General features: G+C 43.5%; 1 protein-coding gene across 1 annotated transcript in view; it reads left to right on the forward strand.

Annotated features, from left to right (window-relative positions):
- Positions 1-27,711, forward strand: part of LOC142748945 (A disintegrin and metalloproteinase with thrombospondin motifs 2-like) — a 911,491-nt gene that overhangs the window by 627,478 nt on the left and 256,302 nt on the right. The gene's annotated exons all lie outside the window — the stretch shown is intronic.

Here is a 27,711-nt window from a genome sequence, read left to right on the forward strand (position 1 = left end):
CAGAATAAAGCTGAAAACGATCACATCTAAATTTGTGAACTTAGATGTGATCGATAATAGAATTATTCATACGAACGCTCATTCCCCATCATTGCCCTGTGTAAACAGGGCAATGATCAGCCGATGAATGAGCAAGCGCTCGCTCATCGGCTAATCAGCTTGTTTACACAGAAAATGGAATGGTCACTAGTCGGCAGTACATCTTGGTGTGTAAACAGGGAGATGTGCTGCCGACATGATAGAAATGTATGGGGACGAGCGATCCTAGTACTCATTGCTCCTCCCGATACATAACCGATCATAGCTCCTTGTGAAAGGAGCAAAAGAGCACTGATCGTCAAGCTGTCTTGTGGATCAGCACTCATTTAAACGGCCCTTGTCGGGCTATGTAAAAAGACCCTAGAGGAATACATTGACAAAATGATAGTTTTTTACCGCTCAGACGGTTGTAGATGTACAGTCTGAAGTGTCCATCAAGGGTTTGACCTTCCCCCAGCTAGCATGCAGAAAAAACGATCCAAATTTCCACTGGTGTGTATATCTCGCTGGTACTTGTGGTTCCACACAGAAGTGAAACTGCAGAAATGCAACTGCTTGCTGTGTATATCCTCCTACGTGATGTTCTGAATCTCCAACAAGGGAGAAAAAGGAGATAGTGCACTACCTTTTGGAAACTGCAAATTCCACGACTTTATTCCATACTTACAAAAATGGATATAGATAAAAGCATAAGATAAGCTCTTGTAACACGCCAAATAATGCAACCCGACCTTGGGTTTCGCCCTTCTGGCTTCCTCTGGGGCATATGGGCGTGTACCATACATGTGTTTAAATAGCTGTCAGTCTTCTTAACATACAACAGTTTTAAATTGCTTATGTATATAAAACAGCCAATTTTAAAAACAACAATGATAAAATGACATGAAAAATAAAATCATTCACACAATAAGTGTAGTTTATAAATAAATTGAATAAAAAAACCTCATTATTTGTTGTAAAACTGCGCTGCAGCATAATGAGATCTAATTGCATGACTCGTCTATGCTACTTAACTAAAAGCTGTGTGAATAAGGTTCAATCTCTCCAAGACATATACAAAAAACTACATAGAAGTACAACCAATACGATGCATTTTCCATGATGATCCCCACATTCCTTCCACCTATATGAATAACTATGCTCGGTTATATAAAACACAATGATCCCCCTTATACAAATGACAATTTTGAAATATAGGTTATTACAACATTATGTGTTTATCTTACAATATTATAAACCAATCTTACATCTTATACATGTGGGTAAAATACCCTTTTTATTTTCTTTTTTCTTTTTTGGTTAGAAGGTGGCTACAAAAAAGAAAAAATTGATGTAGATGTGATTAGAGCTGTGATTTAAAGAAAACATTTTAATTCAAAGTCCAGGTTTAATCACAAAGGGCATAGTGTTTTTAATTGATAGATCCAATAGGATTCTCTTTGGCTCATTTTTTTTATATAATTATCACCACGCCAATGATTTTCAACAGATTCAACTCCATAGAATTTTGTTCCATTAGGATTTTTATTATGAAACTTTGCATAGTGTGCGGATACGCTATGGTCAATTTTTCCTTTTCTAATGTTGTTGCAATGCTCAGCTAATCGTGTTTTTAGTTTTCTAGCAGTTCTTCCCACATACATAAGTCCACATGGGCAGACTAGCATGTATATGACTCCTTTAGGGTATGTGCACACACACTAATTACGTCCGTAATTGACGGACGTATTTCGGCCGCAAGTACCGGACCGAACACAGTGCAGGGAGCCGGGCTCCTAGCATCATACTTATGTACGATGCTAGGAGTCCCTGCCTCGCTGCAGGACAACTGTCCCGTACTGAAAACATGATTACAGTACGGGACAGTTGTCCTGCAGCGAGGCAGGGACTCCTAGCATGCCTTGCATTTATTGCAGGAAAAAAATGTGTCCTTAATGTTTTTAGCTCTTCGATAAATGACAATCGGGTCTAATGGTAACAATGGTCCTATTACAGGATCACTTTTTATAATATGCCAATTTTGTTTAAGAATATTTTTAATTTTTACTGCCCCTGAAGAGAAGGAAGTAATAAAAGGGACATGCATAAAATCTCCCTTTCTTTTATTTTCTTTTTTCTGGGTATCGGATTCTCCCCCATTGCAATCAGATTCTTCTTCAACCTCTTTTAATGCAGAGTTTACAATTTCAGGACTATAATTCCTTTCCTTGAGACGTGATCGGATAATATCAGACTGAATATGAAAATCTGTTGGATTAGTGCAGTTCTTTTTTATTCTTTTAAACAGTCCTTTAGGGATGTTATTAAGCCATGGTTTATAATGGCAGCTAGTATATTCAATGTAACTATTGCAATCCGTTTTTTTAAAGAAATTTTTTGTGTTCAATTTATTTCCATCTATAAAGACTTCCAGATCAAAAAAACTGATTTTTTTATAGCAATGTTCCGAGGTAAATTTTCGATTTTTAGTATTTATATTCATGTATTTGATAAATGACACTAAATCATCCTCGCTTCTTGATGGACACTTCAGACTGTACATCTACAACCGTCTGAGCGGTAAAAAACTATCATTTTGTCTCTGTTTTTTGTGGTGTTGAGGATTTCACCTCTTTTTTACCTGCTCCTGTTGTTCATCTCCTTGTTGAGATATTTCAGTGAGTAGAGAGCTGAGTTTCATATTTAGAGGAATACATTAGTTGAATGGGTTTCTGTGTTTCTTTTTTGATAAATCTTGCATGTAAATACAATTCTTATGCTACACTTACGTTGCTGTTTCTAAGCTGTTCCACCCAGGGGCGTAGCTAAAGGCTCATGGGCCCCGATGCAAAAATTCTTACTGGGCCCCCCCGTAAACTTCTCATGGCCGACGGTCCGCAGCTTTCAGCTGCATCGCTGGGTCTCCTAAGTGACCCAACAATGCAGCACTAGCAGCCGGGGGCGTCACTAAGGCTGTGTTCACACACCCTATTTACGGACGTAATTCTGGCGTTTTAGCATTGAATTACGTCCGAAAATGTGGCTCAAAAGCGTTGGCAAACATCTGCCCATTCATTTGAATGGGTCTTACGATGTTCCGTGCCGACGGTCATTTTTTTTTCAGGCGCCGCTGTCAAAAGGTGGCGCGTAAAAAAGACGCCCGCGTCAAAGAAGTGCCTGTCACTTCTTCTGACGTAAATGGAGCCGGTTTCCATGGACTCCATAGAAAAACAGCTCCAATTACGTCCATAATGGACGCAGCGAAAGACGCCTGCACATGCCATTACGGCTGAAATTACGGTTCTGTTTTCTCCTGAAAACAGCACCGTAATTTCAGCCGCAACAGACGCTGCTGTGTGAACATAACCTCAGGGCTTAAAATGTCAGGGAAATAGCCCCAATACATATGTGTCCGCCCAAAAAAAAGTGTGTATATGAGACAGCATAGCATACCTATAGCACTACGATCCTATAAACTATGGATAGGATTAGATACAGTGGCACAGCAGACAGTATCACACATGATAGGAGTAGATACACGGCTCAGCAGACAGTATCACACATTATAGGATTAGGTACACAGCTCAGCAGACAGTATCACACATGATAGGATTAGATACAGTGGCTCAGAAGGCAGTATCACACATGATAGGATTAGATACAGTGGCTCAGCAGACAGTACCACACATGATAGGATTAGATACAGTGGCTCAGCAGACAGTACCACACATGATATGATTAGATACAGTGGCTCAGAAGGCAGTATCACACATGATAGGATTAGATATAGGGCCCAGCAGACAGTATCACACAAGATACGATTAGATACAGGGCCCAGCAGACAGTATCACACATGATAGGATTAGATACAGTGGCTCAGCAGACAGTATCACACATGATTGGATTAGATACAGGGCTCAGCTGGCTGACATTGCGGCTCCAGCGCTGGACCCAGGATAGGCAAGAATAATAATTTAGCTTCTTTATGCGTTACTGATTATTTTTGTGTGTTTGTGTTTTTTTACAGGTTCGGTTGTTGGACTTCGGATTCGAGGACTTCAATGACGGCGTTTTTTTTATTCTCAATAAAATGGTTAATGAGGGTTGTGTTTTTTTATTTTAATAAAATATTTTTTCTATGTGCTTGTATCTTTTTAAACTTTATTATCACCGCCTTAGTAATGGCCGCTGGCTGATTGACAACCTCCATTACTAAGGCGAGGCTTAATGTTAGCCGGTGCAGAGGCTACACTAACCCCCATTATTACCCCGATACCCACCGCCACCAGGTGTACTGGGAAGAGCAGGGTACGAACCAGTACCCGACCATCTGTAGTGACAGGCAGGCACCGGGGTGGCCGCAGGCTGGTAGTATTAGGCTGGGGAAGGACAAAAACAGTGGCCCTTCCCACCCTTGTAATGCTGCCTGCTGCTGCTGTGTTGTATCTGGCTGGTTATGAAAATTGGGGGGGGACCCCACATCGTTCTTTCCAATTATTTTTTTATTTTTATATTTTTAAATGACGTGGGGTCCCCCCCATTTTTCATAACCAGCCAGATACAATAAAGCAGCAGCAGCCTAGCATCACCAGGGTAGGAAGGGCCACTGTTTTTGGCCTTTCCCCTCCTGATAATACCAGCCTGCGGCCACCCCAGTGCCCGACCATCACTACAGATGGTCAGGTACTGGATCGTACCCGGCTCTTCCCAGCACCCCTGGTGGCGGTGGGTACCGGGGTAATAAAGGGGGTTAGTGTTAGCCTCTGCATCGGCTAACACTAAGCCCCGCCTTAGCAATGGATGCTGTCAATCAGCCGGCGGCCATTACTAAGGCGGTAGTAATATAGTTTAAAAAAAAAACACAAAGACATAGAAAAAATATTTTATTGAAATAAAAAAAAAACCCACACAGCCCTCATTAACCATTTTATTGATAATAAAAAAAAAAGCCGTCATCGAAGTAGTCCTGGAATCCGACATAGTCCAACGACCGAACCTGTAAGAAAACACACAAAAAATGATTAGTAACACATGTGTTAGGCTTAGATACAGGGCCCATGTGTGATACTGTCTGTGGGACCCTGTATCTAAGCCTACCACAAGGTGGTAGGCTTAGATACAGGGTCCAGCAGACCGTAATCTTATACAGTATAAGATTACTGTGTGCTGGGGCCCTGTAGCTAAACCTACAGTGTGGTAGGCTTATATACAGGGCCCATCAGACAGGACCATACATGGGCCATGTATCTAAGCCTACCATGTGATTGGCTTAGATACAGGGCCCAGCAGACAGGATCACGCATGGGCCATGTATCTAAGCCTACCATGTGATTGGCTTAGATACAGGGCCCAGCAGGCAGGATCACGCATGGACCATGTATCTAAGCCTACCATGTGATTGGCTTAGATACAGGGCCCAGCAGACAGGATCACACAGTCTGTGATCCTGTCTCATGGGCCCCCTAAGCCTGCTACATCGTAGGCTTAGGGATTGTACAGTCCCTAAACATTGATGGCCTATCCTCAGGATAGGCCATCAATAGCTGATGTGTCTCTTGGGACCCGCTATGCGCCGCGCACAGCATCGAGACGACAGAACTCCCGCCGCGGCCGAAGAGGAAGGTAAGGTTAGCCCTGACTGGCGGGGTCCGACTCCCGGAACCCGCCAATCAGCTGTTTTGAAGGGGCCGCAGCACTCGTACGAGAGCTGCTTCCCCTTCATTTCACTACTCGCCCACACTGTGAATCGCCGACACGGATTCACAGTGTGACCGGAATGAAGTGACAGGAATGAAGGGGAGCATCTCTTGTACGAGTGCTGCAGCCCCTTCAAAACATCTGATTGGCGGGTCCCGGGAGTCGGACCCCGCCAGTCAGGGCTAACCTTACCTTCCTCTTCGGCCGCGGCGGGAGTTCTGTCGTCTCGATGCTGTGCGCGGCGCATAGCGCTGTGACGTCATGCGCTGCCCACAGCGCTTGACGTCAGGACCTCCGCTGCGATCCGGAACCAGGAAGGTAAGTAAAGTATGTTACTATAGTAACAGGGGCCCGCGTCCCGAGTTACTATAGTAACTTTTTATTGATGTGGTGCGGGGGGCCGTGGGCCCCCCTGGCTTCGGGGCCCAGTCGCAATTGCGACCGCTGCGACCTCTATAGCTACGCCAGTGCTTACAATGAAGGATGCGCAAACTGGCTTTTAGAGAGCAAATACACAGAACAAAGGGAAACGGGGCAGTTGCCCACGGCAACACCGTGAGCAACAAGAGTAGTGAACAAGTCGAGTCAAACCAGGAGTGTACGAGGTACCAAACGCAGAGCAGAAGAGTAGTCAGTAAGCCAGGATCAATACGAAGCAGGGACAAGTAGTTCAAGAAGCTGCAGCAGGGCCAGGAAACCAACAGAGAAAAATCACAAGCAAGGAGGAACAGGAAAGGCAGGCGTAAATAGACAGAGGGCGGGAGCTAGCTCTGTCTGGCCAGGCTGTGATAGGCTCTTCCACTCCTAAGCCTGCCATCCTGAGTGGTGGAAGATGGAGTCAGTCTCACAGACATAGAAGCAGGTGCAGACTGATTACCTATGGGCGTGGATACAAAAGCTGTGCCTGGCAGATCCTTAACAGTACCCCCCCTTTTATGAGGGGCCACCGGACCCTTTCTAGATGGACCTGGTTTATTGGGGAAACTAAGGTGGAACCTCCTGACCAATACCCCAGCGTCAACATCCCGGGCGGGTACCCAAGTCCTCTCCTCGGGCCCGTATCCTCTCCAATGGACCAGGTACTGGAGGGAGCCTTGGACCATCTTGCTGTCCACAATCTTGGCCACCTCGAATTCTACCCCCTCAGGGGTGAGAACGGGGACAGGAGGTTTCCTCGAGGGAGCCAAGGACGGGGAGCAGCGTTTAAGGAGGGAGGCATGAAACACGTCGTGTACTCGAAAAGATGGGGCAACTCCAGTCGAAAGGAGAGAGGATTGAGGACTTCAATGACCTTGTACAGCCCTATAAACCGGGGAGCAAACTTCTTGGACGGGACTTTAAGGCGCAAGTTCTTTGACGATAGCCACACCAGATCCCCGACCATAAACAAGGGGTTAGCAGAACGTCTTCTATCTGCCTGAGTTTTTTTTATGCTCTGGGACGCCTCTAGGTTCTTCTGAACCTGGGCCCAGACTGTGCACAGTTCCCACAGAACCGTGGATTAAACCCAAAATTACATAAAAAGGGGGAGACCCCTGACGAGTTACTGACCCGGTTATTAAGGGAAAATTCGGCGAGGGGAATGAATGAGACCCAATCATATTGACAGTCAGAGATAAAACACCTTAAATATTGTTCTAGAGACTGATTAGTCCTCTCGGTTTGGCCATTAGTTTCAGGATGGAAGGCAGAGGAGAAGGACAGATCAATCTCCAACTTTTTACAGAAGGCTCTCCAAAACAAAGAAACAAATTGTACCCCTCTGTCAGAAACAATATTGACAGGGACTCCATGGAGACGCAGGATGTGTTTGACAAACAAGGTAGCTAACGTCTTAACATTGGGTAGTGTTTTGAGGGGCACAAAGTGGCACATCTTACTGAAGCGGTCTACTACAACCCACACCACCGACTTGCCTTGAGATGGAGGCAAATCGGTGATAAAATGCATGAAGATATGGGTCCAAGGTCTCTGGGGAATGGGCAAAGAACGTAGTAAGCCCACTGGTCGGGACCTGGGAGTCTTGGACCTAGCACAAACCTCACAAGCGGCGACGTAGGCCTTAACGTCTTTAGGCAACCCAGGCCACCAATAGTTTCTGGCAATGAGGTGCTTGGTACCCAGGATGCCTGGATGACCAGATAGTGCGGAGTCATGATTTTCCCTAAGTACCCTTAGCCGGAATTGCAGGAGAACAAACAGCTTGTTCTCAGGAAGGTTCCCGGGAGCTGAACCTTGATCAGCAGCAATTTCAGAGAATAAATCAGAATCAATAGAGGAAATGATTATACCTGGAGGCAAAATACAAGCAGGATCTTCCTCCGAAGGAGGGCTGGCCATGAAGCTATGCGACAGTGCATCGGCCTTAATATTTTTAGACCCAGCCCTATAGGTAACCAAAAAATGTAATCTTGTAAAAAATAACGCCCATCGAGCTTGTCTCGGGTTTAACCTCCGGGTCGATTCTAGGAAAACCAGATTCTTGTGGTCGGTAAGGACCGTTACCTGGTGCCTAGCCCCCTCCAGGAAGTGGCGCCACTCTTCAAATGCCCATTTAATGGCTAAAAGTTCGCGGTTGCCAATATCATAGTTACTCTCAGTGGGCGAAAACTTCCTGGTGAAGTAGGCACAGGGACGGAGATGGGTGAGGGACCTGGTACCCTGGGACAAGACAGCCCCCACTCCCACCTCGGACGCGTCAACCTCCACGATAAATGGCTCCATTTGGTTGGGCTGAAGCAACACCGGGGCCGAGATAAAGCACTTCTTAAGGGCCTCAAAAGCCTGGACAGCCTCAGGAGGCCAGTGGAGGAGATCAGCACCCTTGCGAGTGAAGTCCGTAAGAGGCTTAGCGATGACCGAGAAGTTAGCAATAAATCTCCTGTAATAATTAGCGAACCCCAAGAAGCACTGTAACGCCTTCAGGGAGGCAGGTTGGACCCATTCCGCCACAGCCTGGACCTTGGCGGGGTCCATGCGGAATTCATGAGGAGTGAGGATTTGACCCAAAAATGGTATCTCCTGCACCACAAACACACATTTTTCGGTCTTCGCAAACAGTTTGTTTTCCCGAAGGACCTGGAGCACCTTCCTGACATGCTCAATGTGGGAGGACCAGTCCTTGGAAAACACAAGTATGTCATCAAGGTACACTACAAGAAATACCCCCAGGTAATCTCTTAAAATCTCATTTATGAAATTCTGGAAGACCGCGGGAGCATTACACAACCCAAAGGGCATGACGAGGTATTCGAAATGACCTTCGGGCGTGTTAAACGCAGTCTTCCACTCATCCCCCTCTTTGATGCGGATAAGGTTATACGCCCCCCGTAGATAAAACTTACAGTGACCTTATTCAAGTTACGGTAGTCAATGCATGGCCTAAGACCACCATCCTTCTTCCCTACGAAGAAGAAGCCAGCACCTACCGGAGAAGTAGAGGGGCGAATGTAACCCTTGGCCATGCATTCCTGGATATACTCTCTCATGGCTTCACGTTCGGGACAAGAGAGATTAAATATCCTACCCTTAGGGAGCTTAGCTCCTGGTACCAAATCGATAGCACAATCGTATTCTTTATGAGGAGGTAACACTTCGGAGGCCTCCTTAGAGAAAACATCAGCGAAGTCCTGAACAAACTCAGGTAGCGTGTTCACCTCCTCAGGGGGAGAAATAGAATTAACAGAAAAACATGACGTCAAGCATTCATTACCCCATTTGGTAAGATCCCCAGTATTCCAGTCAAACGTGGGATTATGCAACTGCAACCAGGGAAGGCCTAAAACCAAATCGGACAATAATCCCTGCATCAACAGTACAGAGCACTGCTCCAAATGCATGGAGCCAACAAGGAGTTCAAAAACAAGGGTATGCTGTGTAAAATAACCATTAGCAAGAGGAGTGGAGTCGATACCCACTACCGGGACAGGTTTAGGCAAATCAATCAAAGGCATAGCTAGAGACATAGCAAATTCCACAGACATGATATTAGCAGATGACCCTGAATCCACGAAGGCACTGCCGGTAGCAGACCTACCACCAAAAGAGACCTGAAAGGGAAGCAAGATTTTATTACGTTTCATATTTACGGGAAATACCTGTGCGCCCAAGTGACCTCCCCGATGATCACTTAGGCGCGTAAGTTTTCCGGCTGCTTATTCTTACGCCTAGGACAGGTGTTCACTTGATGCTTGTCATCCCCACAATAGAAGCAGAGACCATTCTTCCTGCGGAACTCTCTACGTTGTTGGGGGGACACGGAGGCCCCGAGTTGCATAGGTACCTCCGAGTCTTCCGTGGAAGAACGAAGGAACAGAACCTCGGGAGGCATCATGGGGGAGTCAGAGGAGAAAACACATAAACGTTCACGTTGTCGTTCCCTGAGACGTCGGTCAAGTCGTACCGTTAAAGCCATAACCTGGTCTAGGGCGTCAGAAGAGGGATAGCTAACTAGCAGGTCTTTCAGGGCGTTCGACAGACCCAACCTAAACTGGCACCTTAAAGCAGGGTCATTCCACCGAGAAGCTAGACACCACTTCCTAAAGTCAGAGCAATACTCCTCAACAGGTCTCTTACCCTGACGTAAGGTCACCAGCTGACTCTCGGCAAAGGCAGTCCTGTCAGCCTCGTCATAAATGAGTCAGAGAGCAGAAAAGAAAAGATCAACGGAGGAAAGTTCAGGGGCGTCAGGAGCCAAGGAGAAGGCCCATTCTTGGGGCCCTTCCTGGAGCCGGGACATAATTATACCCACCCGCTGGCTCTCAGAACCTGAGGAGTGGGGCTTTAAATGAAAATAGAGCCTACAACTCTCCCGAAAGGAGAGAAAAGTCTTCCGGTCCCCTGAGAACCGGTCAGGCAACTTGAGGTGGGGTTCAAGAGGTGAGGTGAGGGGCACTACCATGGTAGCATCAGGCTGGTTGACCCTCTGAGCCAGGGCCTGGACCTGTAGGGAGAGACCCTGCATTTGCTGAACCAGGGTCTTAAGGGGGTCCATAGTGGTGTGAGGGACCAGGGTAGAGTAGGTATATGGGCTTGTGATTATGTAATGACAGGGATAGGGAAACAGACAAGTGAGCCCTAATCTACCCGCCACTCAGTCCCTGCCTACTTGCAACGACCCGCCCTAGGCGACGGGGTACAACTGGGCGACGGTCCCTACACTCAGTAAGTGCATGACAGACAACCAGACAAGGAAACACAGAACAAAGGGAAACGGGGCATTTGCCCACGGCAACACCGTGAGCAACAAGAGGAGTAAACGAGCCGAGTCAAACCAGGAGAGTACGAGGTGCCAAACGCAGAGCAGGAGAGTAGTGAACAAGCCGAGTCAAACCAGGAGTGTACGAGGTACCAAACGCAGAGCAGAAGAGTAGTCAGTAAGCCAGGGTCAATACGAAGCAGGGACAAGTAGTTCAAGAAGCTGCAGCAGGGCCAGGAAACCAACAGAGAAGAATCACAAGCAAGGAGGAACAGGAAAGGCAGGTATAAATAGACAGAGGGCGGGAGCTAGCTCCGTCTGGCCAGGCTGTGATAGGCTCTTCCACTCCTAAGCCTGCCATCCTGAGTGGTGGAAGATGGAGTCAGTCTCACAGACATAGATACTAAAATAGGAAATAAAAAGAGACACGGCGCCACATAGTGCAAAGTAAAAGCAGGATGGGGCAAGGGAGCAAACTTGGTTAAGAAAAATCTCACCTGACCCAAAGGACACAATGAGTGTCAAAAGGGTAGTAGTGGTAGTAAGGCTGCTGCTGCCAAGTCCAAATCACAACAAATGTGGTTTGTTGTCCCGAGGATAATTGTAAAACATAAAAAATAGGACCATCGGCGCTGCACGGATGAACAGAAAAATGGACGACTTAGATGTCTTGACTGGCCTGATGAAGACACCAGTTCGGTGTTGAAATGCGTAGCCCTTCCATTATACCTTGCCATGATGGTCATCTAAGTCGTCCATTTTTCTGTTCATCCGTGCAGCGCCGATGGTCCTATTTTTTAAGTTTTACAATTATCACAGACATAGAAGCAGGTGCAGACTGATTACCTATGGGCGTGGATACAGAAGCTGTGCCTGGCAGATCCTTAACAATATAACTGTATATTCAATATGTTTTGGTAAACAACTAAAATGCAAAAACCTGTGTCACTGTCCAAATTATTCTTGACCTAACTGTAGATAGGGTAGCATACTAGACCTGACAGATCCGATTTAAACTTAAAATGAATTTAAAGAATATTTTTTGCTATGAAATTGTGTAGTGCTGTATATCTCAAAGCTCAAGTTCCCCTTTGGACATGTTGGAGCCAATAGCTATAATTTTTTTTTCCAGGGACACGTCGGGTGTGACGTCTTTGGTGGGTGTGTCTTATGGGTGCATGGCTAATCTGATGGGTGTGGATAGTGGGGCATGGCTTTCTTTCCAGAATTTTTGTATACAAATAAACGAACAAACATTTCTTCACTAGTTTGGCTGACAATTACTATGGTGGCCGATATCCCTCTCTGGTTACCGGTTGTTTACCGGCAGGTGATGTCTCACTTTATCACTAGGGCTATGCGATATGTGCTGACCACTATTGGCAGCGTAAAAACCAGCATAGATAATGCCACACTGAGTGCTTCTTGTAGATGGTGCTCCAAACTGCCCCCAGTAGATATTGCCACAAACTTCTTCCTGTAGATATGGCCACGGACTGCTTCCTGTATATAGTGCCACAGTGCCACTGTAAATAGTGTCATGCATCCCCTCTTTAGATATTGCCCTCTGTAGATAGTGCCACAGTGCCCTCTGTAGATAGTGCCACAGTGCCCTTTGTATATTCAGCCACACAGCCCACCTGTAGATAGAGCCACACATCCTCTCTGTAGATAGAGCCACACAGCCCCCCTGTAGATAGAGCCACACAGACGCCTTGTAAATAGTACCCCACACACCCCCTTGTAAATAGTGCCACATACTTTATCTGTAGATAGTGCCACACACTCCCCCTGTAGATAGTGCCACCCCCCCCCCTTGTAGATAGCGTCAATGTGGCTCCTTCTAGGAGGAGAATCCCCAGCCAGAGCGTTGCCAACGCTCTGGTCGGGATTTCTCTCCTGGAGGAGCCCCTGACTTCACTGTTCATATATGGACAGTGAAGTCGTCAGGTTCTCCCTCTATGAGCGGAATCCCCGGCCAGAGCAATGCTCTGGCCAGAAATTCCGCTGCAGGAGGAGTCCCTGACATTACTGTTCTTATGTAGATAGTGTCGACAACGCTCTGGCCAGAGATCCCGCTCAAGGAGGAGTGAATGGCAGAGCAGGAAGAGGATAGTTTCCTGCTTTGCCATAGTATTCAATTGTATCTGCGTTCTCAGATACAATTGATTGTGGCAGTTGCCGAGACACGTCCCGGGACAGTTGTTTGCCAAAACTGTCTCTGTAAATTCGGGACAGTCACGGCTGTTGGCTACTATGCACTTTTTAATACATCTTTAGTAACAATTTTGCCTACTTAGTCCTGTTTGACTGCTGGGTTTATTTGCAAATGTTGTTCACTGTTAGGTTCTATCAGTAGAAGTGACAATTAGACTCCCCAGTACGCAGACTGTTCTCTCTAATGATTGATCCTGCATCTTAATCCTCTTTCTGAGGTCACAAAGGAGCTTTAATGACTGAGATGAAAAATGTCATCAGCAGCAGGGAGAAAGAAAGAACTGGGGAGACATTACTGCCCAAGGTGGTGAGTATAGGTAAGAAAAATGTAGGTGTCTCAGTGAAGGAGAGAACCATCTACTCACACAGCAGGAGGGAGATGGAGAGTTTGTAGAATGTGCCATAATGCAGTTTTTCTGTGATGAGTGATCACACAGCAGGAGGCAGGGGAGTGTTTGGGGCACATATTGAAATGGAACCCTCACAGGAATCTAATTGAGATTTTTTTCTAAGGTGCCTTCTGTGAAAATGCTATGCAAAAATAGAACATTTTAAGGCTGGGTTCACACGACCTATTTTCAGCCGTAAACGAGGCGTATTATGCCTCTATTTACGCCTGAAAATACGGCTCCAATACATCGGCAAACATCTGCCCACTCATTTGAATGGGTTTGCCTACGTACTGTGCCGACGACCTGTAATTTACGCGTCGTCATTTGACAGGTGTCAAACGATGACAAAAAATTACTGCCTCGTCAAAGAAGTGCAGGACACTTCTTTGGACGTAATTTGAGCCGTTTTTCATTGAATTCAATGAAGAACAGCTCTAAATTACGGCCGTCAACGACGCCTCGCAAAATGCGAGGACGAGCAATTACGTCTGAAATTACGGAGCTGTTTTCTCCTGAAAACAGCACCGTAATTTCAGACGTAAATGCAGTTTACGTGTGCACATACCCTAAGTGTTTAACTGAATCTTCACTTTAATGTTTATGTTTAAATCGACATAAACCCACTGAAATGTATGAGTTCATTTGGTTTGGAGAGGAAGAGAACTAATACATCTTTTCTTTGTCTCAAACTAAGATGATTTAAAAACTGTGGACATGGTTTTAGATCTTTCTAGTTTAGGGCATTTTAACCTGACTGGGGCAGAAGGCTTCTATAAAGGCATTTCCTGTTTATGTAATGTGTTAAGACGTAAAGTTAGCACCAAAAATATTAAACATAATAATTTTACTGAATGCTATACAAACCCTAATGAAGAAGATCTCAGTGATGTCATAATAATGATTGTGCACTATCATATTCAGGGAAATTGTCTCTTCCTTACATGTTTTTAGATCAAAAGGAGGATTGAATCACGGCACAAGAGAGAGATGGGAAATATTCCCTAAAGAAATAGGGAAAGTTTTTCCTCTCCTTTGAGCCATGATCCTTACTTTTTATCTGATGCAGAAGGGGCCTCACAGTTTATGGTTTATTAATAAATTCTGTTACTGTCTTTATTTCAGATTAAGGCATTTGTTTGCTCATTGCATTTAGGAGATCTTTTTTCATTTCCAATATATATTATATATAAATTCTTACAATTTTAGAATTACATATTATGTCTCTTACTGGAACCTTAATATACTTTAACCCCTTCCCGCCGGATCACGTATATAAACGTCATTAAAATCGGTGGCTTACCGCCTTTTCACGTAAATGTACGTCAAGGAGATGAAGCTGTCTCAGGAGCTGAGCCAGCGACATCACCACCGGGTGACAGCTGTATGTTACAGCTGGCACCCTAAGGTATCGGCCAGGACCGGAGCTAGCCTCCGATCCGACCGATTAACCCCTCACATGCTGCGTTCAATAGAGATCGCAGCATGTGAGGAGTTTATAGCCACTGGCACCCCAGCAACGTGATCGCTGGGTTGCCGGTGGCTGCAAAGGCGATCGGAGGGCTAATGCTTACCTCCCGATCAGCCTGTAACGGAATCCTCCTATGCCCCGTCGTCGGCGGGGCCCAGGAGGCTTCCGGTAACATCGGCAAGATGGCGCCGGCTCAGCTTCCGGCTCAGAAGCTGAGCCGGCGTCATCAGCAGTGGGTGTCCGCTGTATGTTACAGCGGACACCCCGATCTATCGCCAGGAACCGGAGCTAGCTCCGATTCCTGGCATTAACCCCTTCGATGCAGCGATCCATTGTGATCGCTGCATCCTAGAGGTTTGTAGAAAATCGGCAGCCTTGCCATGCGATGGCAAGGCTGGCGACTGCTACCATGGCAACAGGAGCCCTAACAATGGACTCCTGTCTGCCATTACGTAAGCTGATTAGGCCCCGCCCAGAGGCGGAGCCTGATCGGCTTGCTGTCAGTGAACAACTGACAGTTCCAATACATTGCACTACATAGGTAGTGCAATGTATTAGAACATCAAACAAACAGTTGGACATTCAAGTCCCCTAGTGGGACTAAAGAAAAGTGTAAAAAAAAGTGTAAAAAAAGTAAAAATAAAAGTTGGAAAACATTCAATAAAAGTTTCAAATAATAACACAAAACACAATCGCCCTTTTTCCCTTATCAAGTCATTTATTATTGAAAAAAATAATAAAGCCATACATATTTGGTATCGCCGCGACCGTAACGACCTGAACTATAAAAATATTATGTTATTTATCCAGCGCAGTGAACGCCGTAAAAAAAAACCTCAAAAACACTGCCATAATTACTGTTTTTTTGGTCACTGTCTTCCAAAAATTGAAATAAAAAGTGATCAAAAAGTCGCACGTATCCAAAAATGGTACCGATAAAATCTATACCTCGTCTCGCAAAAAAACAAGCCCTCACACAGCTCCATCGATGAAAAAATGTAAAAGTTATGGCTCTCACAACATGGCGACAGAAAAAATACATTCTCTTTCCAAAAGTAATTTTATTGTGCAAAAAGTTATAAAAAAGTTCTATAAATTTGGTATCGCCGGAATCGTACTGACCCGCAGAATAAAGGTAACATGTAGTTTATAACGTACGGTGAACGGTGTATATAAAAAAAAAGCGGCACAAGCTGGTCATGACATATTTGACACTGAATTGGCATATCCAGGGAAACATTTTAATTTGTACCTTCCGCAGCGCAATCATTTATGGAAAAGACACGTGGGGTGAAAATGCTCACTACACCTCTTAATAAATGCCTTGAGGGGTGCAGTTTCCAAAATGGGGTCACTTCTCAGGGGTTTCTTTTATTATTTCACATCAAAGCCTCTGCAATTGTGAACCAATACTTTATATGTCGCCAAATTAGGCCTCAATTTTACATGGTACTCTTTCACTCCTGAGCCCTGTCGAATGTCCAGGCAAAAGATTAGGGCCACATGTAGGGTGATTCTAAAACAGGGAAACACCGCATAATAATTGAGAGCTGTCTTGTTATGGTGGCACAAGCCGGGCACCACATATTGGCGTATCTAAGGAAAAATTCCCATTTTCATTCTCCCACATCGTGTGCACACGAATTTCTGCAAAACACCTGTGGGGTTAACATGCTCACTACACCCCTAGGTGAATACCTTGAGGGTGTTGTTTCCAAAATGGGGTCACTTCTGGGGGGGATCCACTGTTTTGGTCCCACAGGGACTTTGCAAATGCAACATAGCGACCAGAAACCAAATGCAGCAAAATCTGTACACCAAAAGCAAATGGCGCTCCTTCCCTTCTGAGCCCTGCCGTGTGCCCAAACAGCATTTTACGAGCAAGTGTGGGGTATTGCCGTACTCCAGAGAAGTTGCTTTACAAGCGTTGGGGTTCTTTTTTTCCTTTATTTGTTGAGAAAATTAAAAATTTGGAGCTAAAGCTACGTCTTATTGAAGAAAAAGGATTTTTTTTATTTTCACTGCCCAATTCTAATAAAATCTATGAAACACCTGTGGGGGCAAAATGCTCACTACACCCCTAGATGGATTCCTCAAGGGGTGTAGTTTTCTCAATGGAGTCACTTTTTTGGCGTTTTCACTGTTTTGGTACCTCAGGGGCTTTGCAAATGCGACATGGCCTGCGCAAACCATTCCTGCTAAATTTGAGCTCCAAAAGCCAAATGGCGCTCTTTCCCTTCTAATCTCCGCCGTGTGTCCAAACATCCGTTTATAACCACATGTGGGGTATTGTTTTACTCGGGAGAAATTGCTTTACAAATGTTGTGGTGCTTTTTCTCCTTTAGTCCTCGTGGAAATTAGAAAAAATGAGCTAAACCTACATAATCTTTGAAAGAATGACGATTTTTATTTTCACGGCCTACTTCCAATAATTTCTGCAAAAAACCTGCGGTGTCAAAATGCTCACTATACCCCTAGATAATTTCCTCAAGGGGTGTAGTTTCCAAAATGGGGTCACTTTTGGTGGATTTCCACTGTTTTGGCACCGAAAGAGCCCTTGAAACCTGACTTGGTGCGTAAAATATTTTCTAATAAAAAGGAGGCCCAAAATCCTCTAGGTGCTCCTTTGCTTCTGAGGCCGGTGCTTCAGTCCATTATCACACTAGGGCCACATGTGGGGTATTTCTAAAAACTGCAGAATCTGGGCAATAAATATTGAGTTGTGTTTCTCTGGTAAAAACTTCTGTGTTACAAAAAAAATAGAATAAAAATGAATTTCTGCAAAAAAAAATTACATTTGAAAATTTCACCTCTACGTTGCTTTAATTCCTGTGAAACGTTTAAAGGGTTAAGAAACTTTCTAAATGCTGTTTTGAATACTTTGAGGGGTGAAGATTTTAAAATGGGGTGACTTTTTGGCAGTTTCTAATATATAAGGCCCTAAAAGCCGCTTCACAACTGAACTGGCCCCTGTAAAAATAGCCTTTTGAAATTTTCTTGAAAATGTGAGAAATTGCTGCTAAAGTTCTAAGCCTTGTGATGTCATAGAAAAATAAAAGGATGCTCAAAAAACGATGCTAATCTAAAGTAGACATATGGGTGATGTTAATTAGCAACAATTTTGAGTGGTATAACTGCCTGTCTTACAAGCAGATACATTTACATTTAGAAAAATGCTAATTTTTGCAATTTTTCACCAAATTTTGGTGTTTTTCACTGGTAAATATTGAATTTATCGACCACATTTTTCCACTATCATAAAGTCCAATGTGTCACGAGAAAACAATCTCAGAATCGCTTTGATAGGTAAAAGCGTTCCGGAGTTATTACCACATAAAGTGAAATATGTCAGATTTGAAAAAATAGGTCTGGTCCTGAAGGCCAAAATGAGCTTGGTCCTGAAGGGGTTAATAAGCTTATACAGACTTGATTTTTATTTATTGTTAAATGGTATGACCACCTTTGCAACCAGTTTATTGCTCCACATTATCTAAAGTAAATAACAAAGCATTAACCCATTGAGGCATCATGATGTACCTAAACATTTACCAATTATTTCCCCATGCCCACTAAAAAGGTATAAAAAAAAATCTAAGCAAATTATATGTACCCTAAAATGGTACCAATATAAACTTCAACTTGCCCTATTAAAAACAAGCCCTTATACAACTGGGTCAACACAAAAATGTTAAAGTTATGGGTCTCGAAATGCAGTGACACAAAAATGACTTTTTATTTGTGCAAAATTACTAAAACGTAAGAAAACTATAGTTATTTATTTATTTTTATTTGGTATTGTCTCATTGGTACCGACTCATAGAATGTTATTTTTGTTACTTTTACCACGCGTTAAACAGGGGAAAGGACGCAAAAAAAAAAAAAACAATGGAAGAGTTGTTTTTTGTTGGCTTATTTTGCATTCCCCAAGAAAAAAATCTTAATAAAAGCTAATTTAATAAATCAGACTACACAGGATTTTTTTGTGTTATTTGTAGCCGTGGAGACGTATAGGCCTGTAGGCTTAAAAATGGTAGGATATTTTTAATCAAGACTATTTACAAAGTTGCTTCACTTTTATACTAGATAAATTGGAGCAATACAAATAATTGTTTACTAAGGTGGACATATACTATAAAATATTGTGTGTAACCGGTTAGGATATATATTTGCCTAAAATTAAGATTCTTCAACCTTGTCCCTGAAGAAACTTGAAATCGTAGAGCCATAACTGGAGTGCTACATTGTATCATATTTAAAGATTAGACTTTTATTTTGTGAGTATAATAAAGCTACTTTATTCCACTCCGTTCGAATGTTGTGGACATTTTGTTTGTTTTATCTGTTCCAGTGTTCCAGATGGCTTTTATGATACTTCGTGGACATTTAAAGGCAGTGAAGGCTTGGGAATCTATTTATTTCTTTGCTTACTACTATTTAAAATGTGGATGTTTCACAGCCTTTGGAATTATTTTGTTCCCCTGCGGTTTCCTTAGGTTGGAACTATTTTGACATTTTGTTCACTGATCTGGTGAGTCTATTTCTTTATTCCCTTCAAACTAGATTTTAGATTTTCAAAGAGTTTCAAGGGAGGTACGTTATTTTCTGTTTTCTTGCTCCTATGGCAGAACAGAAAAACAGAAAATCCAATGCAGATATAAACACACCCTAAGACTCCTGGATCTGGTGGGATAGGATTAATTTATAAATGTAAATGAGTGAAGATCTTAATACAGCTGTCCTTCCTTTGTTATTAAGAAGAGAAATTATTACACAATTTGTTGAGATGGAGATCTGTGAAACTGGGGTCGTATCAGATTTTAAATATGTGGCTAAAAAATTGCAAATGTTGATGGTAACAGATGAGTCTGCTTAATCTGTAAGCACTCGCTAACCTAGCAAAAGATGATCAAACCACTTTCCTCCAGAGGAAAAAGTTGTCCTTTGGTCTGTGTACAGTTGCTAGAATTTAATTATTAACTGGAAAAAAATGCCTCAGACTTGATCTTATAAATAAATTTATACACCGTATAACGATCTGCCTATTATTGGTTTTAATGTTATGACCGACCAGTGTGTAAACACTGAATGGCTACAGCCATAGGGTAAACAGCTGCGATGAAAGAATGAACTTGGCCGGCCACAATGCTAGGGTAAGCCCTACTGTTCAAATGTCCATTCACAGGTGTTCGAGGATCTGGGGAGTGGCAAGAAAATATTCCCCACACCTTTACTCCACCTGCACCAGCCTGAACTGTTGACACATGACAGGAGGGGTTAATCTTTTCATACTGCTTGTGTCGAATTCTGACCCTTCCATCAACATGGTGCAACAAAAATCCAGATTTATCTGACCTTGTGGATTCACACTAAAACTGATCCACAGAAAACGTGCTCAATTGTTTTTATTCTGCACTCCGGGGTCATGTGTTTAATTTGCATACAGGGAAGCTTCAATTGTAAAAACTCAGGTGTTTCTAATAAAGTGGCCATTGTACATATGGCCACTTGCAACACCAAGAAGGGCAAGCCGTAACGATATGCAAATCGAGGAAATAGCAGGTGTTTCTAAGATCTGCAAATGATCAAGTTTTCAAGCACCTAGCTCCAATCTGTGGCACGTGGGAGCAGCATAAAAGCCAGATTGAAAGCAAAGTTTTCTAGCAACATGAAACCTTAAAACATTTGAATCAAGTGGTGTGGAATGATTGTGCGATTCCTCCTGTTTGTCGATTTGCCAGTTATCGCCATTTGTCGCAAACTTAGAGGAACTGAATTCTTGAACTCAGAGACCTTGGTTTATCCCTCCGGCAGTTCGCTACGCGTCTAGGCCTAGATGTCGGCACTGTTCAACATTGCGTGTCCCGGAGGTTGGGAGAACAACAACAAATGAGAATGAGGTGCACGGAGTCGAACCTCTGCACGGACAAATCGTCTGATTGGAAGAATGGCGCATAGTGATCCATTCTTTACTGCAAGTGAAATTGGATGTCACATGCCAAGCCTAGAACGACAACCAGTGTCGACACAAACCATCAGAAGGCGTTTGCACAACATTGGGCTACAAGCTAGACGTCCAGCTACAGGTGATCCATTGACCACACGCCACCGCTCTCAAAGGCTATCATGGTACACAGAAAGACGGCAATGGAGGCTGGAATGGAGGTCTATCCTCTTTAGCAATGAGTCACGCTTTTGTCTGTGATGCATTGATAGCCAGGGATTGGTCTGGAGATCACGTGGGCAACGCCATGAAGAGTATAGGATTTTCAGGTACGTATAAAAATGAGAGACAACAACTTTTAAGGTAAAAAAAGTATAATCTTTGTATAAATATTGTGATATACAAAACACTATGGAAATAGTGTAAAAGTGTAAAATGTATCACCCCATATGCTGAAGTCCTTTCTTTTAGACGAGCCGGTAAGACATCACTTTTTTCCGGGTTAGAATCTGAGGGACTTCTTCAGAGACCCACGTAGAGGACTAGTCGGCGTTTTATTACCCCTGGTGCGATGTTTTCAAATGCCAGGAAGAAGCCATTACCAGGGAACATCACACCAGCCCTACTCCCGGGATTATGGTGTGTGGCATAATGTACAGTAGATGTACCCCGATAGTTTTAATTTCAGGTACACTAACAGCTCGGCGTTACATTGATTTGGTCGTGGAACCCGTGGTACGGTCATTTCTCCAAAGTTTCCCATAAGCCATTTTTCAACAGGCCAACGCCAGGCCGCATGTTGCTTCTTCTACTGTGACCAGCCTATGTTGACCTAAATGTGCTACCATGGCCTGCAGCGTCTCTGGACTTGTCGCTCATCGAGCACATTTGGGACGTCATTGGTCAGCAGATGCAAAGGGAGCTGCAAGCAGCCAATCATAATTATTTGCGTGCCCTTTTGCGTGGCATGACATTCCTGCAATTCCAATGTTGAGGAGTGTGTATGTGTGTGTGTGTGTGTGTGTGTGTGTGTATTATTTATATATATATTAAAATATATATGTATATATTTCTCTATTGTGGGAATTAGCTCTGTAGCGGTAGGCAAAATGCAGTCAGAGACAGTGACACAAAAGTTTGTTTTTAAACAGGTGCTTGCCTGTTCCTTATATTGTGACAAAATACAAAATAAACATAAAGCCTCTTCGTTTAGGCGCAAAAAACACAAATTAACCTCTGCTCGGCTGAGCACTAACATGGTTTTCCCTCATTATACAAGTGGCATACTACTAACCACCCGAAACAAAACCAAATTTGTGTGTTACCTCACACAAGCTGTGGCGTCCAGCAGGAGAAGAGCAGCCCTCAGTATAACTGTCTCCAGACAGATAGACACGCTCTGTTCTTTTCACATGGGCCCCTCAAGTGCACAGAGTGTACACCTTTATACTCCGTGAAGTTGCAGAAAAAGCCTGTACTGGCCAGTAAGGGAATTATAGGCCCCACTACATTAAAGTCTTTTAGCAAAACTCCTCCTTGCTAAGGAAACTCCGCTATCCTGGATTCCTTATATCTCATCCAGCTTTCCCTGAATTAGACAGATACTTCCTGGAACCTAGTACACTTATGAGAGGAATCTTGGAGAAGTAAAGCAATCCCCTACGACTTTTCCTTATATGTTTTCCCTAGAATCCTTTCATTTGTGTTTAGGCTCATGGAAATGCTCAGTCTGTAGTAGAAAGCTCAGACTTGCCAAAGTTTGCTTTATGGAAAAGCCAGAAAAGGGCCTGGAGTTGGATTGGGGAGGAGCAGGCTGAGTTCTCCCACCCAAAAATGTACCCCATATTGGAGATGAGGTCTTGCTAGGGATCTATAGGGGAGCAATCGGCACTCCGTGATCACGTTGCGGGGATGCCCATGTCCCACTAGAGCTGGGGCCGACTGCAGGACCCGGCATTAGGGGAGAACTGGGCAATTTCACAGGGCTGCCACCCTGTCCACTATAGCAGCCATAGTGGCTGCTACAGGGGCCGCGTCATGAGGGGGTGCATCCGGTGCTAGCGACTGCCACATTCAATTGTATGTGCGTCCTCAGAAACAATTGAATACTATAGGCTGCAGGCCACATTAGGCCTGCGGTCTATAAACATTGGGACAGAATCCTTGTGCAGGCCGGCGTGATGATGTCACTGCATTACACTGGCCTACGCAAGGGTCCCGTCTGGAAGCTGTGTAGAATGCAATCTGTCGTAGGAACGGGGCTAGGTATAATTTTTTTTATTTTTTTGGGGGGTGCTGTGTGCCACTTTCTAAAACGGGGGTTGTGTGGCACTATGTTCAAGGGGGGCTGTGTGGTACTATGTTCAAGGGGGAGCTGTGTGGCACTATCCACAAGGGGGGCTGTGTGGCACAATCTACAAGGGGGGCTGTGTGACACTATCTACAAGGGGTTCTGTGTGGCACTATCTACGACGGGAGGGCTGTGTTACACTATTTGCAACGGGTGGGCTGTGTGGCACTATCTCCAACAGGGAGGCTGTGTGGCACTATCTACAAGAGGGGGGCTGTAAGGCACTATCTAAAAGAGGGGGACTGTGTGGCACTGTCTACTAGAGGGCTGTGTGTCGCTATCTACAGGGGGCTGTGTGTGTTGCTATCTACAGTGGATGCTTTGGCAATATCTACAGGGACACAAAGGGGGCATTATTACTGTGTCGGGGCACAACATTTATGGATACTGTGGGGGCACTTTTATTGTGTCGAACACGAAGGGATCATTATTACCATCTGGGGAACTGTGGATTATGAATTTGTTTAGAAGATGGGGTATAGGTGGGGAGTGTGCTGGAAAAGCGAGAAACCAACATGTCTGTGTGTCAAATTCTGCAGAGATGAGTCGTGGCTGGAATAAGTCGTCACAGTGATCTGGGCCGGATGGAGAAATAAAAGGGAAAGTGAACGACTCTAATCAGTGAAAACATCACCTGTGAGTCACTAGATATAAATATGCTGGAATCACTTATCTCGACTGCAGAGCTCCTGTGTAGAACTGGCATCTACCACTATATGGTCACTATATGGGGGTAATATTGGTCTTTGTATAGTGGTTTTTATTCAGTAACAGTATGGTGGTTTTATTCAGTCACTATGTGACTCTGATGTGGCAGTATTATTCAGTCACTTTGTGGTTATGGTGTGGCAGTATTATTTGGACCTTCTATTGTGTTATTATTGGTAATATTGGTCTTATAATAGTGAGTTGTGTTCAGTAAAGGTATGTAGGTAATATTTAATCTGGTATAGTGGTATGATTTGATAACTACATGTATATAAATATATTTTTTGTGTGGGAGGGGGACATTTGCTTTGGGGCTTGCAATACTAGAAATCAGCGATATAGTTCTCTGCACAGCGTATTCTGAATTACCAGCATTATTGATACAGTAATTCAGCATTTGGGGCCCCACTTTTATCTTTGCCCAGGGCCACAATTTGTCTAAAACCAGCCCTGCCCGACTGCCTTTAACAGCCCGACACCCGCTCTAGCCGGCACGGAACACCCATGTCGGGCTTATGACACAGCGCCACTAAAAGGCTGCACTGTGCCATGAGTACTCTTAACGACCACAGTGAAAAGGTGTATGGCAGTCAGAAAGGGGTTAAGCAGGTGGTTTTTAGGTTATGACTGAACGGTGTATGTATTTATTAATATGATCTACTGAGGCATCTTTTTTCCAAGTTGAACAAGCCCAATTTATTTCAACCTTTCACTTTAAGCGAGACCTCCATCTATAGTCCTGCCCAAAAGTTTTGAGACTGGCACAAATTTTGGTTTTCACAAAGTTTGCTGCTTCAGTTTTTATAGTGGCAATTTGCATTAAATCTATATTGTTATGAAGTGTGTTCACATGAGTCGCATTTAATTGCAAAATCATTCCTTGCCATGAGAATTAAATTAATCACAAAAGCCCCATTTCCACCACATTTTAGCCTTGTCACAAAATGACCTGCTAACATCTTTTCAGTGATCTTCTCGTTAGCTCAGGAGAAAATGTAAATGAGGACAAGATAGCTGATATCACCCTATATTGTTGATTGAATTATAAGACCAGATTGGTTCCTTTAAAGAGACTTTGTCACCACATTATAAGTGCCCTATCTTGTACATAATGTGATCGGCGCTGTAATGTAGATTACAGCAGTGTTTTTTATTTAGAAAAACAATCTATTTTCACCAAGTTATTACCTATTTTAGCTTTATGCTAATGACTTTCTTAATAGACAACTGGGCATGTTTTTACTTTTGACCAATCAGCGTCATACTCTTCCCTCCATTCATTTACACAGCCAATAGTGATCTAGCTAGATCACTATGTGCAGTCACTTACTCACATATAAACGTTACTGAAGTGTCCTGACAGTGAATAGACATCACTACCAGCCAGGATGTGATGTGTATTCAGAATCCTGACACTTCGGTAACGTTTGTGTGAGATTTACAGCACAACAAGCGTAATCTTGTTCTAAATGACAGTTTACAGCGTAATCTCGCGAGATTACGCTTGCCTTGCTGTAAATCTCACACAAACGTTACTGAAGTGTCAGGATTCTGAATAGACATATGGGCCAGTTTGTGGAAGACCCGACTAGAGGTGAAGCTCTGTTGGATCTGGTCATTTCTAATAATGCAGATCTTGTTGGGAACGTCAATGTTCGTGAAAACCTTTGTAACAGTGATCACAATATAGTTAAATTTTACCTATACTGTAAAAAACAAACACAGGCTGGGAGGGCAAAAACATTTAATTTTAAGAAAGGCAATTTCCCCAGGATGAGGGCTGCAATTCAGGATATAGACTGAGAAGAACTACTGTTAAATAATGGGATAAATGGGAGATTTTCAAATCTACTTTGGGTAATTATAGTGCAAAATGTATTCCTATAGGTAACAAGTATAAACGACTAAAATTAAATCCCACATGGCTTACACCTTCTGTGAAAGGGGCAATACATGACAAAAAAGGGCATTTAAAAAATACAAATCTGAGGGTACATCTGTAGCCTTTGTAAAATATAAAGAGCTTAGTAAAATCTGTAAAAATGTAATAAAATTAGCAAAAATACAAAATGAAAGGCAGGTGGCCAAGGATAGTAAAACAAATCCCAAAAAATTCTTCAAGTATATAAATGCAAAAAAACCAAGGCCTGAACATGTAGGACCCCTTGATAGTGATAATGGGGAGTTGGTCACTGGGGATCAAGAGAAGCAGAGTTACTAAATAGGTTCTTCAGCTCTGTATATACAACAGAAGAAAGAGCAGCTGATGTAGCCGGTGCCAGTGCTGTTAATTTATCGGTTGATATACTGAATTGGATGAATGTAGAAATGTCCCAAGCTAAATTAAATAAAATAAATGTGCACAGGGCTCCGGGACCGGACCAGATGGGATACACCCTAGTATTCTTAAAGAGCTTAGTTCAGTTATTTCTGTCTCCCTTTTAATAATATTCAGAGATTCTCTAGTGACTGGTATAGTGCCAAGGGACTGGCGAAGGGCAAATGTGGTGCCTATTTTCAAAAAGGGCTCTAGGTCTTCCCCGGGTAATTATAGACCAGTAAGCTTAACATCCATCGTGGGGAAAATGTTTGAGGGGCTATTGAGGAACTATATACAGGATTATGTGACAAAAATAGTATTATAAGTGACAGCCAGCACGGTTTTACTAAGGACAGAAGTTGTCAAACTAACCTGTTCTGTTTTTATGAAAAGGTGAGCAGAAGCCTAGATAGAGGGGCCGCTGTGGATATAGTGTTTTTGGACTTTGCAAAGGCATTTGACACTGACCCTCATAAACGTCTAATGGGTAATTTAAGGACTATAGGTTTAGAAAATATAGGAAACAAAGGGAGGAATCCTCCAGCTCACCTGACACAATGTAGAGTGTCGCTGTCAGCGCCTGGATCCTTTTCGTGTCGGCACACGTAGCAGGAACAGAGGTAGAAAGGAAGTTGGATTCAACTTCCTTTCTACCTCTGTTTAGAAAATATAGTTTGTATTTGGATTGAGAATTGGCTCAAGGACTGTATCCAGAGAGTTGTGGTAAATGATTCCTACTCTGAATGGTCCCCAGTAATAAGTGGTGTACCCCAGGGTTCAGTGCTGGGACCACTATTATTCAACTTATTTATTAATGATATAGAGGATGTGATTAATAGCACTTTTTCTATTTTTTCAGATGACAAGAAGCTATGTAATATAGTTCAGTCTATGGAAGATGTTCGTGAATTGCAAGCAGATTTAAACAAACTTAGTGTTTGGGCATCCAGTTGGCAAATTAAGTTTAATGTAGATAAATGTAAAGTTATGAATCTGGGTACCAACAAGCTGCATGCATTATATGTCCTAGGGGGAGCTACACTGGGGGAGTCACTTGTTGAGAAGGATCTGGGTGTACGTGTAAATCATAAACTAAATAACAGCATGCAGTGTCAATCATCTGCTTCAAAGGCCAGCAGGATATTGTCGTGTATTAAAAGAGGCATGGACTCGCGGGACAGGGATGTAATATTGTCACTTTACAAAGCATTAGTGAGGCCTCATCTAGAATATGCAGTTCAGTTCTGGGCACCAGTTCATAGAAAGGATGGCCTGGAGTTGGAAAAACTACAAAGAAGAGCAACGAAGCTAATAATGGGCATGGAGAATCTAAGTTATGAGTAAAGATTAAAATAATTAAACCTATTTAGCCTTGAAAAAAGACGACTAAGGGGGGACATGAT

Source organism: Rhinoderma darwinii, chromosome 3 (genome assembly GCF_050947455.1).
Source record: "Rhinoderma darwinii isolate aRhiDar2 chromosome 3, aRhiDar2.hap1, whole genome shotgun sequence".
NCBI classification, from domain to species: Eukaryota; Metazoa; Chordata; class Amphibia; order Anura; family Rhinodermatidae; genus Rhinoderma; species Rhinoderma darwinii.